The sequence below is a fragment of the Ovis canadensis genome, chromosome 4 (genome assembly GCF_042477335.2).
Source record: "Ovis canadensis isolate MfBH-ARS-UI-01 breed Bighorn chromosome 4, ARS-UI_OviCan_v2, whole genome shotgun sequence".
Classification (NCBI taxonomy): Eukaryota; Metazoa; Chordata; class Mammalia; order Artiodactyla; family Bovidae; genus Ovis; species Ovis canadensis.
In genome coordinates this window covers 113,451,944-113,471,716 of record NC_091248.1, presented here as the reverse complement: position 1 = coordinate 113,471,716, position 19,773 = coordinate 113,451,944, and the positions used below count along the sequence as shown (strand labels likewise).

The 19,773-nt window shown below is 40.1% G+C and overlaps 1 protein-coding gene across 14 annotated transcripts in view; it reads right to left on the bottom strand.

Annotated features, from left to right (window-relative positions):
- CALD1 (caldesmon 1) overlaps window positions 1–18,148 on the bottom strand; it is a 235,953-nt gene extending 217,805 nt beyond the window's left edge. For 3 of the 14 annotated variants that reach the window (XM_069588417.1, XM_069588429.1, XM_069588434.1), the window contains exons 1-3: window positions 17,903–18,082; window positions 17,581–17,695; window positions 641–888 (exon numbers count right to left, since the gene is read on the bottom strand). The gene's annotated coding sequence lies outside the window, so the exon portion shown is untranslated. Of the gene's footprint in view, window positions 1–640; window positions 889–17,580; window positions 17,696–17,902 lie in introns of all 14 variants that reach the window. The other 11 variants (XM_069588414.1, XM_069588427.1, XM_069588431.1 and 8 more) reach the window with 8 other exon arrangements.
- Between the last annotated feature and the right edge of the window lie 1,625 nt (window positions 18,149–19,773).

The window sequence follows — 19,773 nt, the reverse complement described above, 5'->3', positions numbered from 1 at the left end:
AGGGAAGAAGCTGGAGGGAGCTGTTGCCTCACCTAGGCATGAGGTGCTCCTGGGACTAGGGCTGTTGTGCTCAGGGGACTGTGAAAGCACTGAATTTTGGACACATCTGGATGGTTTGAATGAGAGATGTGAGAAAAAGAGGAATCAAGGATATCTCCTTTCAGGGTCCGGATAACTGAGTGGGAGTGTTATTTCATGAGACGGGGACCCCTGAGGGAGGTATAGATTTCAAGGAGGGGTGGGAATCACACTAGACATATGTTAAGCATATTAAGATGATAAGAGGCATCCAAGAGGAAGCACAGATAGGTCCTGGGATGAACAAATCTGGTGTTAAGAGGGGAGGATGAGGCTGGAGATGCACCTTTGAGAGTTGTTCACTTATAGATAGTATTTTTAAACCAGGAATAAGTTACCTGAAAAAAAAAATGATGCAGGCAGTGAAGAGAAGAGGTGTGGGAACTGACACCCCATTTAGAGCCCAGAAAAGGAGGCTGAGAAGGAGTCATTGAGAGTCATTGCCTGGAGGGAGGATCAGTTACAGGAGTGGGTGAGGTAGATGATGACTGCCTTTTATTGAAAGCTGCATGTATTATTTGACTTCAAGAATAATGTGGTTTGTAATAGATTGGATTCTTACAGCCAAATATTCACTTCCTCTGTGACTGGGATTAAATGCTCATGTCCTCTGCCTTGTATTGCCACGGTGCTCTTCCTAGGAGGTCTTGACCTGGGTTTTGCTGTGAGTCATGGGATATGGTTGAAAGTGACGATGTGCCCATCCCAAGTGGAGGCTTTAAGAGGCATCACATTTTGCTTTTACTCTTGAGTGTCTGCTCTTTGCTGTGATAACAGGCGCTGTGGAATTGAATGGGGTCTTCCCATGTCCTGCAAAGATATATTCATCCAGAATCTGTCAATGTGATGTTGTTTGAAAATGGGGTCTTTGCAGATGTATTAATAATTAAGAATTTCAAGATTAAATCATACAAGATTATCTGTGTTGTGCTTAGTTGCTAAGTTGTGTTGGACTCTTTTTGACCCCCTGGACTGTAGCCTGGATGGATTATCTAGGTAGGCCCTATGTCCAATGATAAGTGTCCTTATAAGAAAAGGACAGGGACCTTCCTGATGGTCCAGTGGTTAAGAATCCACCATCCAATGCAGGAGACACGGGTTCGATCCCTGGTCTGAAACTAAGTTTCCCCACATGCCAGTGAACCCAGCCAGGACCAGCAGAGTTGCTACTGACCAAGGAGGAAGAAATAAATGTTTGTCATAAGCCACTGAGATTTTGAAACATTTTTTAACCAAGAAAAAGCTAAGTAATATTTATTTCTATAAAGTAAAAATTAAGCTAAAGAAATTTAAACTAAAGAAAATTTAGTTACCTCAAGATTTCAAGATGTAAAAACTTCTGTGCAACAAAAGCTGTCATATACAAAGTAAAAAGACAAGCCAAGAGAAGATGTGCAAGTTGTAAAGCAAAAGATTAGAATCTAGAACATCAAAAAATGCCTGAAAATCAACTGTGGTAGGTATGGGAGGGAAAGAGAGAAAGACACAAAGACACACACAGAGAGAAAAACCCAGTGGAAAATGGGAATAGGATATTACAACCCACACATGAAAAAAATCCAAAGGCCAAAACCCGTGAAATGATGCTCAAACTCATTAGGAACCAGAAAATGCATGATGAAACCTTGATACCAGTTCATAACCAGCAAACTGGTAAAGAAAAAGACATCTGATTTTGAAAAACTAAATATTGCTGGTAATGTGTAAATTGGTACATTCACTTTGCAGTGATTTGGCAACATCCAGTGATGTTCCATATATGCATTTCTTACTTAGCAATTCCATTTTTGGGTATATCTTCTTAGGAAACTCCCACATTCTTCAGCAAGGAGACATGTAAAAGACAGCTCTTTGGAATATCATCTGTAATTGCAATATCATTGCAAAATTTCCAACAGCCATCAGTGAGGGAGAGGCTATATAAACTAAAGTATAGGATGGAATACCATATAGCAGCCAAAAGGGATGGATGATTGATTCTATTCCTACGAATTGTATAAATACCTCTGATGGTAGAACCACACCAAATTCAACATGCTACTGCTAAGTCACTTCAGTTGTGATCAATCCTCTGTGACCTCATAGACTGGAGCCTGCCAGGCTCCTCTGTCTATGGGATTCTCCAGGCAAGAATACCAAAGGGATCTCCATGGGATTTTTCCAAGCAAGGGATTGAACCTACATCTCTTACATCTCCTCCATTGGTAGGCAGACTCTTTACCACTAGACCACCTGGGAAGCCCCAAAGTTCAACATAGTGGTTTCCCATGAGAGGGAGAGAAAATGGTACTGGCCACAAAATCAAGGAACTTCAAAATTTTCTGCAATATATAAAAGAAGATCTTAGGCAATGATGACAAAATTATTACATTTGTTAATTCTGCAGAGCATGTACACAGGTTTTATTCTATCCTTAAACTTTTTTTTTTTTTTTTAAGAAACTGCTATACAGATGAGAACTCCAGGGCACTAGTATGTGGTCACCTATAGGACACTGGGAAAAGCCATTGCCCTTCTTTATCCCCAGACCAGTGGTGTTCCCCACTCAGGGCCAGCCTGACTAGCAGGAGAGGGGATCTGCCCTGAATGGGAAGTCCTCAACCTAGTCACACCTTTGTAGTAAAGCTTTGACACCCTGGAAACAGTAGTTACCCTTAAGGGCTAACACCTTAAGCCATAGCCTATGTTTTATGAATAGGATAGGGTTGAAGGGAGAGCCTGCACTTATGGGGCAAAGAAGAAGGAAGGAGGGGCTGGTCTCCCAAGGCGCCAGGTAGAAGTAGGACATGGTTACACGGGATAAGGGTGAGGACTTGACAAATAGAAAGGGAGTGAGATCGGAGAAGATCCAGTGTGGAGGGAAGAAGGGCCATCTGAGACAAGTTATTGTTCTCCACGCCTACCCAACAGGACTAAACAATTCCCTCAGTGTCCAACAAGAAATCTCTGTCTCCCTATTTCTTATGGCTCCATGCTTTCCACTCTTCCCTCACTCTTTCTGTTGGATTTGCTTTCCCCCTCAGACAAAGCAAAAAGGTTTCATTCACAAGAAATTCCTCTTGTCACTCAGAGCTGTAAACAGGATTCTTCTCAGATAGTTTTGTTTATTCATTCATTCATTCAACCAAGCTCTGAACATCTGTTACCTGAAAGGCTTAGTGTTAGGCTATGTGCCTTTTGTAATCTTGTAAAAACACTGCACCTGCCTTTAGAGAATCACTGTTCTAACGGGGAAGCTCAGACAAGTGCACGAGCTGGACTCCCAGATGGCAAATGCTAACAGAGACCTCCTTACTCTGCACGTGTTAACCCAGCTGTAGGTGTTCCCTCTCCCCGCCCCATGTTTAGGGAAGGCTGGCTGAAATCCAGCCAACACCATGTGGTGAGACCTAGTGTCCACTTAATTTTTTTACCAGAAAATATATCTTCTCTCATTTCAGGGAAAAAAAAAAGTCAGTCTCATAATTGGCTTTGCATTGCAGGCATACTTGTGAGGGGTGCAAATAAGAAAATATTTAAAATATTTGATCTATTTTGGGTGAGGTTTTGTAGCTTTGGCCTGGCAGAATGTCATCTAAGAGGCAGTGATTTCTCTTGGGGTTGGGGGGAAGACTATTTTTAAGATCCAACAAAAGAGAAAACATATTTTCAAAGATAGTGGAGTCTGGTAATACATGGGGAAGGATGGCTGTCTGGAACAAGCAAACTAGCCATGTACTTAGACACATCTAACCACTGATCAAGCTGTGCTGGGACTGATCACATGATGTCAGCAAGAGAGCACGTGTGAGACCTGAGATGTCTTTGCTGTCCAGCAGCTCCTCACCTCACTGCCCTCGTGCGTGCCTCGCTCTGCACTGGTCAGTGCCCTCTGTCCCAAGCATGTCCAAGGCTTGGGGGCAGATCACCTTGCGTCTTGTTTCTATGAGCTTCCCTCCTCTCCTTCAATGTCAAATTTCTCCAAACGATGCATTTGTGCTGCAGTCTCCCCTTCCATGACCTCCCTCCTTCTTGGTCCTGGACATTCTACCTTCTGCCCCCTCCTCTCCCGCTTCTGAGCAGTCCGGTCTGTGGCCCTGGAGGGCTGACCCCTGTGCAGTCCTCCCCCGGCCCCCACACTCTCTTGGCTCTGCCTTTGGTGGCTCCTGCCACTGGTGTCCTGGCTGTTGTCTTACCTTTCTGGCCTCTCTGATTTTCCCATTTGCTCTTTCTTTTCCCACAATTTGGACATCCCTCCTATGCCCAGGTCTGAGCTCTCTCATTTTTGGGCTCCAAAATCACTGCAGATGGTGACTGCAGCCATGAAATTAAAAGATGCTTACTCCTTGGAAGAAAAGTTATGACCAACCTAGACAGCATATTCAAAAGCAGAGATATTACTTTGCCAACAAAGGTCCATCTAGTCAAGGCTATAGTTTTTCCAGTGGTCAGGTATGGATGTGAGAGTTGGACTGTGAAGAAAGCTGAGCATTGAAGAATTGATGCTTTTGAACTGTGGTGTTGGAGAAGACTCTTGAGAGTCCCTTGGACTGCAAGGAGATCCAATCAGTCCTTCCTAAAGGAGATCAGTCCTGGGTGTTCTTTGGAAGGAATGATGCTAAAGCTGAAACTCCAATATTTTGGCCACCTCATGCGAAGATTTGACTTATTGGAAAAGACCCTGATGCTGGGAAGGATTGAGGGCAGGAGGAAAAGGGGACGACAGAGGATTAGATGGCTGGATGGCATCACTGACTCAATGGACGCGAGTTTGAGTGAACTCTGGGAGATGGTGATGGACAGGGAGGCCTGGCGTGCTGCGATTCATGGGGTAACAAAGAGTCAGACATGACTGAGTGAACGAACTGAACTGAACTGAACTGAGCTCTCTCAGAGAATAATAATATCTGTTTCACAGGGCAGAAGTAAGAATTAATTGGTTATGAAGGTAAAATGGTTATGAAGTTGCTTTGTGATCTAAACGCTCATTTATTTATTCATAGGACAAACATTTATAAAGTACTTTCCCCATACCAAAACTTTTCTTGGCCCTATATAAGGCCCTGTATAGCTCCTTCCCATAAAGGGGCTTGCCTTTTAAATAAATATACATATTTAGCCCTGAGCTTTAGGTTTTATCATGAATTTCCTTGCTCAGAAATCTTCAATATCATCTTACCATCAAAACAATAAAGTCAAAACTTGACTTGGCATTTTACAGTGATTTTCATAATCACCCTCTTTCTTGCTCCTCCAGTGATTCTGACACAAATCACTCGCCCTCCCATTCTGATGATGCACCTTCTGCCTCAGGGACTTCAGTCACTTGGCTCCTCCTCCTTCATACTTCCTGAGCCCCAGATCCACCTGAAAACCATCACTAAAATCTCAGCCCTCAGTTAACAGCCCTCCTTAAATGAATTACAAACCTGATGTCAAACCGACTCATTTTCTATTTATCCATTACTGACTTGATTATTTCATTTGGATTTTTACATCCTAGATTAATTAATTAATGATGGCTTAACCAGTTATTTAATTAATGGTTAATTAATTGATAATGAAAGCCATAAAGAAAGCTGAGCACCAAAGAACTGATGCTTTTGAACTGTGGTGTTGGAAAAGACTTTTGAGAGTCCCTTGGACTGCAGGGAGATCAAACTGGTCCATTCTAAAGGAAATCAATCCTGAATATTCATTGGAAGGATGATGCTGAAGCAGAAACACCAATACTTTGGCCGCCTGATGCACAGAACTAACTCATTGGAAAATCCCCTGATGCTGGGAAAGATTGAAGGCAGGAGGAGAAAGGGATGAGAGAGTGTGAGATGGTTGGATGGCATTACTGACTCGATGGACATGAGTTTGAGTGAAGTTTGGGAGTTGGTGATGGACAGGGAAGCCTGACATGCTGCAGTCCATGGGGTCGCAAAGAGTCGGACATGACTGCGGGACTGAAACGAAGCTGAATTGATAATGAAAAAATATTTCTTGGTTGTCTGCTATGCATTGTTAACACCATCAGGTCCTAGTGACGCAGTGGTAAACAAGGCACAGAACTTTTAAAAACAGGGGCCAGGGACTTCCCTGGTGAACCAGCTAGTGCAAGGGACACAGTTTCAGTCCCCGGTCTGGGAAGACCCCACATGCCGCATGGCCATATAGCCCATGCACCACAGCTACTGAAACCGGCCTGCCTTAGAGCCTGTGCTCCACAACAAGAGAAGTCGCCGCAATGAGAAGCCCTCACACCACAACTAGAAAGTAGCCCCTCTCCCAGCAACAAAGACACAGGGCAGTCAAAAATAAATAAATAAAATGAGTAAAAAAAGATTTTAAATAAAAAACATAGAAACAGAGATTATACTTAAAATTTGGGGCCATATATTATGCTTACTTATGTCCCCCCAACACTGCTTTGGGGGACCAGAATTGGGAAATACAAACAAATGAAATAGTAAAATCTTGGCAAAAACTATTTATTTTCAACTGTATGCAAACTAGGACCAAAACTGAGAGTTCAAGTCAGTGCTTGGGGACTGGTGAGTGTGACTGGGTCTAGGCCAGGAACCCTGGAGTCTTGCTGTTGCAATCCTAATTAAGAGGAGCAGGTGGCTGGGGGAGGTGAACTCCCACACACATATGGATACCAGGCATACCTCAAACAGAACTATCCATGTGCAGACTTTTGGGGATATTGGGTTCTCGTGGCTCTTCTGCAAGGCAGGGAAGTAAGACCCATGATAAAACTAACAGACAAGTGGGTATGCCTAGTGTTGCCTTAGAAACTAGAGGGCTAACTTATTATCTAAAAGTTAAAATATATCCTGAGATAGAAAATTGAGGGGGCCATTTGAATCAAGTCTCCTTTCCAACAGGCAGCTTAGGATGCCGAGGGAGATATTAGGGAAAGTTCTGACCCAAAGCCCAAGAGGCTAGCCAGTTTGGAGGGATGATTTCACTTCTTCAGTGGTGACTGACTAAAATGCCAGTCTTTAAGGAACATTTCTGTTGGAAGAATAGGACTCCATTGCTGAGGGAACTTCTCCTAAAACAGTACTGGGGGAATACTGGCATTTTCTTCTGTCCAGAGCTCTAAAACACCAGACTTCTCTTTGCCTATCCTACTATTTACATTGAATTATTTCAACTTACATATCTCAAATTTATGTATTATTTGTAATTGACTATCTTCACATAATCTACAGGAATCTATATTCCAAGAAATTATCTCCAGAGAAGGACTACCTCTATATCTGTTCTCTGTTGAGTGGACAATTTCTGGGAAGTTTTCATTTAAGTCAATTATTCATAATCTGTCCATATCTCTTTCTCTATATGCATACACAGTCACAAGCAAATACTCATCCCTGTATCCCAAAACATAGTGTAATACCTAACACAAAATGTTATGGAATGAATGAATGAATTTTAGAGAAGCTGGGCTGGATGAATCGCAAGCTGGAATCAAGATTGCTGGGAGAAACATCAATAACCTCAGATACGCAGATAACACTACCCTTATGGCAGAAAGTGAAGAACTAAAGAGCCTCTTGATGAAAGTGAAAGAGGAGAGTGAAAAAGTTGGCTTAAAGCTCAACATTCAGAAAATGAAAATCATGGCTTCTGGTCCCATCACTTCATGGCAAATAGATGGGGAAACAGTGGAAACAGTGGCAAACTTTATTTTTTGGGACTCCAAAATCATTGCAGATGGTGACTACAGCCATGAAATTAAAAGACGCTTACTCCTTGGAAGGAAAGTTATGACCAACCTAGACAGCTTATTAAAAAGCAGAGACATTATTTTGCCAACAAAGATCCGTCTAGTCAAAGCTATAGTTTTTCCAGAAGTTATGTATGGATATAAGAGCTGGACTATAAAGCAAGTTGAGCACCAAAGAATTGATGCTTTTAAACTGTGGTGTTGGAGAAGACTTGAGAGTCACTTGGACTGCAAGGAGATCAAACCAGTCCATCCTAAAGAAGATCAACCGTGAATATTCAGTGGAAGGACTGATGCTGAAGCTGAAGCTACAATACTTTGACCATCTCACACGAAGAACTGACTCATTGGAAAAGACCCTGAGGTGGAGAAAGATTGAAGGCAGGAGGAGAAGGGGATGACAGAGAATGAGATGCTTGGATGCCATCACTGATTTGATGGACATGAGTTTAGGAAAGCTCTGGGAGTTGGTAATGGACAGGGAAGCCTGGCGGGCTGCAGTCCATGGGGTCGCAAAGAGTCGGACACGACTGAGCGACGGAACTGAACTGAATATCATTCCCAAGTTTGGGGATTCTTCTTACTTTGGAAATAGTTAGCTAGGAGAACTTTCAGCAACTCTTGCAAGGCAGCACTCTTAACACTCTTGTCTTCCATAGAAGAAAATCATTGCTAGGGAGTGGTCAAGTTCAAGGACACCGATTGGGCTAGTTTTCTAGGCGTTAGGAGCCTTAGAGTAGATCTCCTGAGGGTGAGATGCTCTAGCTTTTCCAGATCAGGATATTAAGGAGAGCTGGGCCTACCCTCAGGAGAGCAGTGGGCCATTCATCTCCACCTCCCTCCTCACATACTTCCTCTTAATTTTTCTGGCTAATGGGCTTCTTCCTCAATGAAGGGATAAAATCCAAGATTCAATTGTAGATTCAATTTAATCCAGCCAATCTCACTTGGCAGTTATCCTGGATTTGGGGCCAGATCTCCAGCTAACAGATGAAAAGATACTTCACCCAACACTGGATTCTGTACATTATTTCTCTTGAGAAACTCAAACAGAAGGCTGCTTGATTGTGTGGATCTAATTTGAGTGTTCCTAGGTCCCTAAATACCATCCCTTTAAGACAGTTTATAAACTGCAAAGACTTGGTTGCAAATATTTCAAAAGTAATAATAAGCCATATAATAATAATAACATACAAATAATGGTAACTATCTATATCTACCTATAGATACATATATATTGTGTAAACTTATTTATACATAAATAATATATTAATTTATTTATACATAATGTATATATTAATATACATTATGTATATATCAATTTAATACAATGTTATAGTACTCTATTTAATACATTATTTAATTTAAATAATACTCAACTTATTATTTATTATTATATATTAATTAACCTATTAAGCACTTTTATCCAAAATAACCATTTCATTCACAGTATCACCAGTTTTCTCTTATACATTCCTGTAAAGTCAATTGGTAAATGTTATATTTACTAATGTGAAGCAAAGAAAGATTAGGAATCTGCCCTCAGAACACAGAAAGAGTATAGATCACAAATTAAGCAATCTTAATGTCATGTAAGGGGTTTCCCTGGTGTCCAGTAGCTAAGACTCTGCACTCCCATTGCAGGGGCCCTGGGTGCAATCACTGGTCAGGGAATTAGATTCCACATGCTGCAAGTAAAGTTCCAGCCTGCCACAACACAGACCCAAGATTCTGTATGCCTTAACTCAACTAAGACTTGGTACAGCCAAAGAAACAAGTAAAAATAAATATTCAAAAATGATTTTTTAAAAATCATTTGAACAGTCTGAGCTTAAGTTCTTTCATTTATATAACAGCTCCCTTGAAGAGTTGCTATGACGATCAAATAGATTATGTGAACATGTTTTATAAACTGTTAAAAAAGTACCTAGCTACGAGTGGTTATCATTATCAGCACAGAACTGAGATTAAAACCCAAGTGGGCTCCTGGCTATCAGTTGTGTGTGTTTTTTTAACTTTAAGTTAATATGCTGCAAATTTTCTTCTTGTGAGATCTTGACTCTTGATAGATTATGGGACAGTGATTTTAGAAGCCGCAGAACTTTTTCTGATACTTGTCATTCCGAAGAAATTGTTGAAATTCCACTTTGTGCAGAGATAAACACTAAAGTTTTTCTTAAATATTGGAATAAGATACTTTTGGAAAACTGGGTTGGGACCAGGAATGGGGGTGGGGGGAAGCAAAAATAAAACAATGTTGTTTTCACAACATCCTCTTATTTCACCTCTCCTCGCTGAAGACAACCATTCTCTTCAATTAATTGTGCAGTTTTGGTATTACATGTCTTCTTCCCAAGTTTATTGGTATCATTTTGTGTGCATGTATTTTCAGCCACATGGGGATATGCCTAGTCCAGTGTCTCTTGGGGATTTTGATTTGGGGAATTTCCATGTAATATCAGCTTCATCTGTGTGAAAGCCCTCAGGCTGGAAGAGAAAGGACTAGAAAAGGGTGCTGAGCTGAGTGACAGATAGCTGAGTGCCTTGTGGGTTATTTTAAGTACATATTTCCAGGAAGAGAATGCTAAGCTCTGTGTGAACTTGATTTTCTCACGTGTGAACATGAGAATAGCAATAAAGGCAGAATATTTCCCAGCACCCCTTTGAGAAATAATAAATAAATGTGATAAGAAACTGTTTCAGAAAATAAAACAGACTTTGAAATAAAAAAGCAGCCAGCCAGAAATCCACATGTTGCTGGAAACTGCTTCACATTTTAACCATTCCTGTCAGGCTAATGGGTGATAATCAGTAACTTCTCCATCCTCACATTCTTATAATTGCACATTCACGTACATTCAATAGGTGCTATGGATATTTTAAAGAAAGAAGAGCTAACTCCATGTGTTTGTAAATATATTTAGGCTCTTATCCCAAATGATTAGTTCATATAAAGTTTAACTATATATAACTAAAATTATTATATATATATATAATCAAATTGCATCAAATTGCATTCATCCCAGTTCTAAAATGAGATGGTTAGACTAGAATATCTCAAGGCATTTCCAGTTCTAAGAATCTGTGAATCTAGGATTTGACTTTGACTTTTGCATTATCTCACACACACTTTAAGAAAGAATAGAGTTGCAAATAACAATCAGAATAAGCTAGCATCACTCAAAAACACCAGCATATCTGGAGAGAAGCAAGAGGAAAGTTAGTTTTCATTCAATTGGTCTACATGGAAAGCAAATATGGACAACAAGATTTATATCTCAGGTTGTTTTTTCTTTTAACCAATAACCAAATAACTAAATCTTGGATTTAAATAGATCTCAAAGAGAAGGATAAATTGACTTAAAGTTTTCTGGCTAAGAAAGACAGATTAATGCCAAGTCCAATACTTTGGCCCCTGATGCAAAGAGCCAACTCATTAGAAAAGACCCTGATGCTGGGAAAGATTGAAGGCAGGAGGAGAAGAGGATGACAGACGATGAGATTGTTGGATGGCATCACTGACTTGATGGACATCAGTTTAAGGAAGCTTCAGGAGATGGTGAAGAACAGGGAAGCCTGGCGTGCTGCAATCTATGGGGTTGCAAAGAGTCAGACATGACTGAGCAACTGAACTTTTCTAATATCATATGTTGTAAAGCAATAAGAGCAAAACAGCAATTCTGAATGAAGCAAATCAGTGAAATGCCTAGAAAAAAGAAACAATAATGATGCTTTTTTTAAAAGTTAAGCTTGCACAACATTGTAAAGCAACTATATTCCCATTTAAAGAAAAAATTTTTCTTTAAAGTTAAGCCTGGTATTAGCTTCTTTCACCTTGCAAATGTGTATTTAGTGCTGACTATCTGTCAAACTGGGCTATCAGATGTATCTTACACTTAAAGTCCTCATAGCCCTACAAAAAAGCTCAAATGCTTTACACTTTTGTTGCAAGTGATCTGTTCATTCAATGTTAAAAGATATAGTTATTAATTTTTATTAATTTACTATGTACATGGTTAAATCAAGTTAAGGAGTTTCAAGTAAAGCACAGTATTCAGGAAGAAAAAGTTTGGCTGCTTAGCTGGGCACCAGAATCTGGGCACCAGAGACATTATGTAAGATCCACCAGTTCTAACTATATGTTTATAAGAGTGACTAGACAGGGTCTTCAATGCAGGGGCTCTATAAAGATGACAGACAGATTAATAGGATAGACTGAGCCTCCGCTCAGAAGTGAGAATTTCACATAATTTATAACAAAGTTTAACATAAAGTTGTACACTATGAACTAAAGCAAATATTGAATGGATTCTTATTTTAATCTCAACGTCTCAGTTATTAGTAAATAGCGATAACCCTAGTGTAGCTATATGAGTACTTTCTCCAAATATTATTTTAATCATAAGACCATAGTGCAGAACCCCTAAATGCAGTCAGGAGTATAGGAAAAAAAGAGTATATAATAAAGGTAGTATTTTAGATAAGGGGATAAGATAACTATCCAATAATTTGTTGGGACTATTGGTTATGATTAATAGGAAAAATAATGTTTAGATTCATATTTCACATCATTCAAAAAATTTAATAATTTTCAAAAACATTAAAGATACAGGCATTAAAAAATAACTATGAAAACAATCAGAGGAAATTCAGGAAAATGTCTCATTGCCTTTGGTAGGAAAGATCATTTTAAACAAGACAGAGAAGGCCAACAACACGAAGAAAAAGACTGATTAGGTATGATTATTCTACTATGAAAAAAATAACACAAGCAATGTTAAAAGACAGGAGACAGATTAAGGATAAAATGCTTACATAATTCATCACAAACAAAAGATGAACTGCCAAGTGTGACTATGTAAATTGTACACTGCACACCACCAGGGGGAGACTTTCATGTAGACCACAATGTGAATGGTGTCCCTAAAGTTGCCTTGATCAAAATCCAAGATATTTAAAGCACTCCTATGTCAATAAGAAGAAAATAAGCCATCCAATAGAAAAGTGTGCAAAGGATATGAAAAGTGAATTCAAAGAGGAGGAAATACAAGTAACAATAAACATATACAAAGATGTCAAATCTCACAGTCAAAGAAGTGCAAATTGGAACAACAATGAAGCATATTTTCACCACCTCAATAATTAGAAAACATTTAACATCAATTAAGAAATACCATTTCAGATCAATAAGACGTAAAATATCGTTGTTGGCTAGGGTATAGTGAAATGGTATCCTCTTGCATTCCTGGTATGAATGTGATGATACACATTTAATTAAAAATCCCTAGGATCTAACAATTTTATTTCTCCATTTAAAGAAAGCTCTACTCTCACATACATAAGCTATTCATGGCAGAATTGTTTGTAATCACATAAACTAGAAACATCTTATTTGTATGCAGATAGAGTTTAGTAGTTAAGTAGAATGAGATAGATCTGTATGTAGTGAAATAAAAGATCTTCATTATATACTGTTCTGTGAAAGAAGTAAGTTTCATAATGACGTGTATGATATGATACCAGATATATAAAACATACTCTCATACACACAGTAATCAATTTTATAATATAATATCTATATTATATGTATTATATAACATATATGTATGTCTTTGTATGTGAATGCACTAGAAGGATTATACCTCAGTTTATGGGGGATACCTCTGGGAGCCAACTGGGATTAGGCATGGAAGTCAATTTTAGTTACTTTTAAGGTTTACATTGTTGAACAGGAGAATATATGTGTTTCTTATTGACATTTTAAAAAATTTACACTCTCATTCTGTGCTTGCACCCTTGAGACAAGTGTGCTAGTAACACGTCACAAACAAGACATGTTGCAGGAATTAAAAAATGATAGCGGCAGCTGTACAAGCTAGAGTAACCAACACTAACATTTATCGTGCACTCCCAGATTTACGTAAAGACTATTACTTGTCATTCATTTTTCTTCCCCTCTACCCTTTATAGTGTTCCTTCTTTCCACATCTCAGTGATAATTGGTGCAACGGTTGGATTTATAATTCAATCTTACATAAACTCAGGCTCAAATTTTATTGGCAGAAATGTAAGTTGCATAATTACTCGGCAGCAGTTACACATTCTTGACACATTTATTCCTAGAGCTTGAACTCTGTACGTGCATGGACACATAAGAAATTCCCCACTCCTGATGCCTCTTCTCTGGCTCTTGGAAGTACGTTTATGAAGCATGATAGATAGTTTAACTTTTATAATTTGGATGGTTTGGAGTAGCCAAAAGAAACTAAACCTTCACATACTGAAATAATAATTTATTCCTTGGAGAGTTTTGGGCTGGATGTGCAAATACAAGCATAAAATGAAAAATTAATGTGGAAATTATTTGATTAGTTGTTTTGACTAGATAACAGATATCTTTGGCATAACAAAGACAGATTCATTTTCTGACAGTCTTGAGATGCCCTGCTCAACCTATATGAGTACGCATTCTGTCCAAGTCAAATACCCAAGACAGATCACCGAGCTCTTGAAAGTTATTATCTTACACTCTTGTGTCTGCTCTCATGATTCCTCTGCCACTTGAAGATTCCTATTCACTTGCTCCTGGAAATCTCCTCCCAGCACATCTCAAGTTTAAAATGCTGCAAGAACAACATTAACTGAAAAGAAACTAAGAGGCCTTGGACTAGGAATCAAAAGCCAATAGAGCACAGATGATAGACATAATTTCTCTACTGACAGCAAAGGCTTGGAGGAGAAAGGAGGGTGTGGGAGTTGATCATCCCAATAAAGGGACGATGATGAGAAATGAGATTTAAAAGACAAAACTATGGTCTTAGATACCGGGAGGAGTGATGGATGCATGGTCAGGGAAGTATGTATAACCAGAGTCTAAATGACTTGATTGAAAAACTAAAGAAGGAGAGGGAGACAGTTACCTTGACAAGCCTATGAAAGTGGTACCTGTAGAGGACGACAAGTGTAAGATGAGAAGAAGAATAAGAGTATCGGGAGGGACTTAGTAAGATGAGAAGAATAAGAGTATTGGGAGGGACTTAGTGTTTTGTACCCAGAAAATATTGGCGAGGAGAAGGAAATAACTGATAGACTTAATATCCTTATACTAATAATATCTGTCATTGATTATTTACTCCCTGCATATCACTATTAAACTTAAAAACAATCCTTTAAAGTAGGTACCACTATTGCTTACATTTTACAGATAGAGAAATGAAGCTTATAGAAACTAAGCTTATAGACATTTAAGAAGCTGTGTTCACAAGGACATGCACAGCAGGTAAAAGGGAAGGCAAGGATTTAGATACGGGCAATCTGGTCCAGGGGGCTTCTCAGAGGTCTTCCCAGGAGGCATAGTGATAAAGAATCTGCCTCCCAATGCAGGAGGCACAGGTTCGATCCCTGGGTCAGGAAGATCCCCTGGGGAAGGAAGTGGCAATCTGCTCCAGTATTCTTGCCTGGAAATTTTCCTGGACCCAAAGGAGCCTGGCAGGCTACAGTCCATGGGGTCACAAAGGGTCAGACGTGACTGAGCAACTGAGTGCACACACACACAATATGGTCCGGGATTCACACTGCATCATACTGTCTCCCTAACCTACCGAGTGTGTAGTATAAGCAAAGTGAGCTTGGAATTATATCACAATGTGATTTTTGAGACATGGTAGGACAGAGGAGCCTGGTGGGCTGCGGTCCACGGCGTCGCGAAGAGTCGGACACGACTGAGTGACTTCCCTTTCACTTTTCACTTTCATGCATTGGAGAAGGAAATGGCAACCCACTCCAGTGTTCTTGCCTGGAGAATCCCAGGGACGGGGGAGCCTGGTGGGCTGCCGTCTATGGGTCACACAGAGTCGGACACGACTGAAGCGACTTAGTAGCAGGAGCAGCAGGAAGAGATTCCATACTGAAATATGGTGAGGGGAGAGCAAGTCCTAGCCCTAAATGATGGGCCTCTAATAAGGGAAGCCTGGGTGGTATTATATGTCAAGGAGCTATTCACATGACTAACCTATGAATGGAAACACTATAGAGTGAGGATGCATTAGAGAAGAAACAGCTTGCTCTGGAATTGTTAGGGGCCATCTGCTCAGAAGGAGAACATTAATTACACATTTCTGACAGATAAAACTAGTACAGGAGTAAGATCTAGAATTGATCACTGAATATAAATTATGTATAGATAGTGGTACTGGGTTTCCCAGGTGGCACAGTGGGGAAGGATCCACCTGCTAATGCAGGAGACTCAACAGGCTTGGGTTTGATCTCTGGGTTGGGAAGACCCACTGGAGTAGGAAATGGCAACCCACTCCAGTACTCTTGCCTGGAGAATTCCATGGACAGAGGAGCCTGGTAGGCTACGGTACATAGGTTCGCAAAGAGTTGGACGTGACTGAAGTGACTTAGCATGCACACATTTATCCTTTTAGTTACTTTGGTAACAGCTCTACATCTCATTAACAAGCTTTAAAAATATGTTAAATTCTCTCTGTTCAAATAACTAGTAGCAGTTTTATCTTCTGAATGGACCTGAACTAATAGAGAAAGCATCGGAAATACTAAAGCCCTAAGTGAGCAGAAAATAGCAAAAGATAAAAAACTTTTAAAAATCCATGGCAACCAATGGGGTTTTTAAAAGGAATTTCACGATCAAGAGGAAGATCAAAGGAAGGTCAGATGTTTGGAGAGGATGGTAAAGTGGCTGGTGCCATTTTATTGGAGGATTTAAAAGTTAGGCTGGGTCATCAGTGGGCAGAAAGGTGCCAGAGGATGTCATCCATTGGAGAGGTGTTACTCAGAGGACGGGTAGGTCTCAGGTTCCTGAGGGGCAGCACCCATCCCGACCCAGAATTCCCCAGTGCTCTCGTCTTATCAGAACAGTTGTTTTGGGGGTTTTGAAGGGGTCATTCTCTCTTTCTTCCTCTTATTTCTCTAGTTCTGGGAGACCTGCTTTTCCTAGAATGCTGTTCCTTACTGTGAATTGCATTCCCTAAAGAAGTCCCAGAATTTGCTCTTTCCATGAGATCAAGAACAACTTTGCTCCAACCCTGAGCCCTAGATATCTGTGTGTTCTCTAAATAAAACTCCAGAAATGTCACCCACTCTTGCATCTCTGGCTTCTCAGACATCTGTGTATTTCCTAGGCACTATTAAAACTTCGTGCTGTTTCTGGAACTTTGAAAAGCCCCTGTCTAGGGTTGGCTAACCAGAATCCCTTCATGAAGTTAGAGTGTCCATCTCAGTCCCTAGCTGGGGGTGCATCGTGCCCGTCTGTGCCAGAAGCCCTTCGAGGCTAGACCCACAGCACATCTGCCCTTGATCTCACCCTTTTGGCTTTGGCCTTGCGAGTCCTGATCCTTGCTCTGCACTCTTGCGTCACTTGCATTGTTGGGGCCAGGGCTGACAGGCATTTCTCCGTATTTGTGAAGAAACGTAAACAAGCCTCTGTTTTCATTTCTCTAGCCTCATTAGGCTAACCTCTAATTCTTATTTCTCACCAATTTCTTCCTTCCCCAAAGTCCAAGTATCCAAATGACAAGACTTAAGTTCTGTGCCCCAAAGTTATCACTGCTGGAGATTTCAGCCCAGTTAGGCTCTTTGCACTGATTGCCCATAGATTCTCCCCAATTATCCCAAACTAATAGCAGTTGTTTCATCATATCCACACAACCGTGAGAGATAACATTATGCATTACAAACTGAAAAATAAATTCTACCATTGCCACAACCAAAAGGCTTCCCAAGTCTCCCAGAACTCTCAGACATTGAGTAAACAGGACAGGAACTACCTTTCCTACCTTTTCTTCCTCCTTTTAATTCTTCTACCACTTGTTCCTCATCTTCTCATTACATGCATATTAAGACCACATCGTACCAGGTATTATATGTAGGGCAAGCAGGAGATGAGAAGCACTAGGATATTAAAAGGAGATGGTTTATTTAAAAGTGCTACTTCAAAGAATGGCAAAGCAAACCCCACCCCACCTCTTTTTTTTTATGTAACCAGGGAAAATTTATCAGAGAAGATAGGTCTGAGAAGTGAAAGCTGAGTGGCAATTGCCCCTTGGAATTTAGCTTAAGTTCACGCTTCCTGCATATGTTTTGATTTAAAATAATTACCTTTTGTTCAGCATTACTCTCAGCTCCCACCTCCTTCTGCTTTCAGTTCTCCAACGAAGGCACCCCTGAGTACGGTGTGAGGGAGTCAGTTAAATTCAGACTTCTTGAAAACAGCTTGGTATTTTCAACTAAATCTAGTAGTGGAATGTGGGCTTAACTGGCCCCACCCAATTCTCCCACCCAGATATTTTTCCTTTTTGTCCAGTGAAGTGTCATCTGTTCCCAAGGAAGAAAAAAAGAAAGAGAAAGAAAAATGTTTACTTGAGTTTACACTCTAAACTGCTCAGTTGATTCTGACCAAATTTAATATGCTCAGTACTGAGTTTTGATAGAGAAAATAAAAAGTATTTATTCGAAACTTAGAAAGTGGAGCTTTGACTTTTTCTATCCTTATTTGTAAGAACATTTTGGTTGCAGGCTACTGCTGTGCAGTAGATCTGGCCTTGGATGCATTTATTTCATTGCTACACAAATAGTAGTATGCCTTTTAAGTACGAGGTACTATGCTAAATAGTGTGAAGATACAAATTATGATCGACATAAACATAGCCTGTGTGGATCACAACAAACTGTGGAAAATTCTTAAAGAGATGGGAATATCAGACCACCTTACTTGTCTCCTGAGAAACCTGCATATAGATCAAGAAGCAACAGTTAGAACTGGACATGGAACAACTGACTGGTTCCAAATTGGGAAAGGAGTATGTCAAGTCCATATATTGTCACTCTGCTTTTTTAACTTATATGCAGAGTACATCATACGAAATACCAGGTTGGATGAATCACAAGCTGAAATCAAGATATTTCCAGGAGAAATATCAACAATCTCAGACATGCAGATGATACCACTCTAATGGCAGAAAGTGAAGAGGAACTAAAGAGCTTCTTGATGTAGGGTAAAAGATCAGAGAGAAAAAGCTGGCTTAAAACTCAACATTCAAAAAACTAAGATCATGGCATCTGGTCTCATCACTTCATGGCAAATAGAAGGGGGAAAAGGGGAAGTAGTGACAGATTTTATGTTCTTGGGCTCCAAAATCACTGGGGTGACTACAGCCATGAAATTAAAAGACGCTTGGTCTTTGGAAGAGAAGCTATGACAAACCTAGACAGCATAATAAAAACTAGAGACATCAGGTTGCCAACTAAAGTTCATCTAATCGAAGCTATGGTTTTTCCAGTAGTCATGTATGGATGTGAGAGTTGGACCATAAGGAAGGCTGAGAGCCAAAGAATTGATGCTTTTGAACTATGGTGTTGGAGAAGACTCTTGAGAGTCCCTCGGACAGCAAGGAGATCAAACCAGTCAATCCTAAAGGAAATCAACTCTGAATTGTTCACTAGAAGGACTGATGCTGAAGCTGAAGCTCTAATACTTTGGCCACCTGATATGAAGAGCTGACTCATTGGAAAAGACCCTGCTACAGGGAACAACTGAAGCCAAGAGAAGGGGGTAGCAGAGGCTGAGATGGTTAGATGGCATCACCCCTCAATGGACATGAATTTGAGCAAACTCTGGGAGATAGTGGAGAACAGAGGAACCCAGTGTGCTATAGTCCATGAGGTCGCAAAGAATCGGACATGGCTTAATGACTGCACAATGACACAAGGACACAAAGTACGATGCAGATCTTCCTCGACTTACAATGGGGTTACATTCAGATATTGTAAGTTGAAAATACATTTAATACACCTAACCTACCAAACACCATATGTTAAATGCACTTATAACACTTATACTAGCCTGCAATTGGGCAAAATCGTCTAAGGCCTATTTTACAATAAGGTGTTGAATAGCTCATGTAGCTTATTGAACACTGTACTGAAAGTGAAAAGCAGAATCGTTGTGTGGGAACAGAATGGTTGAGAGT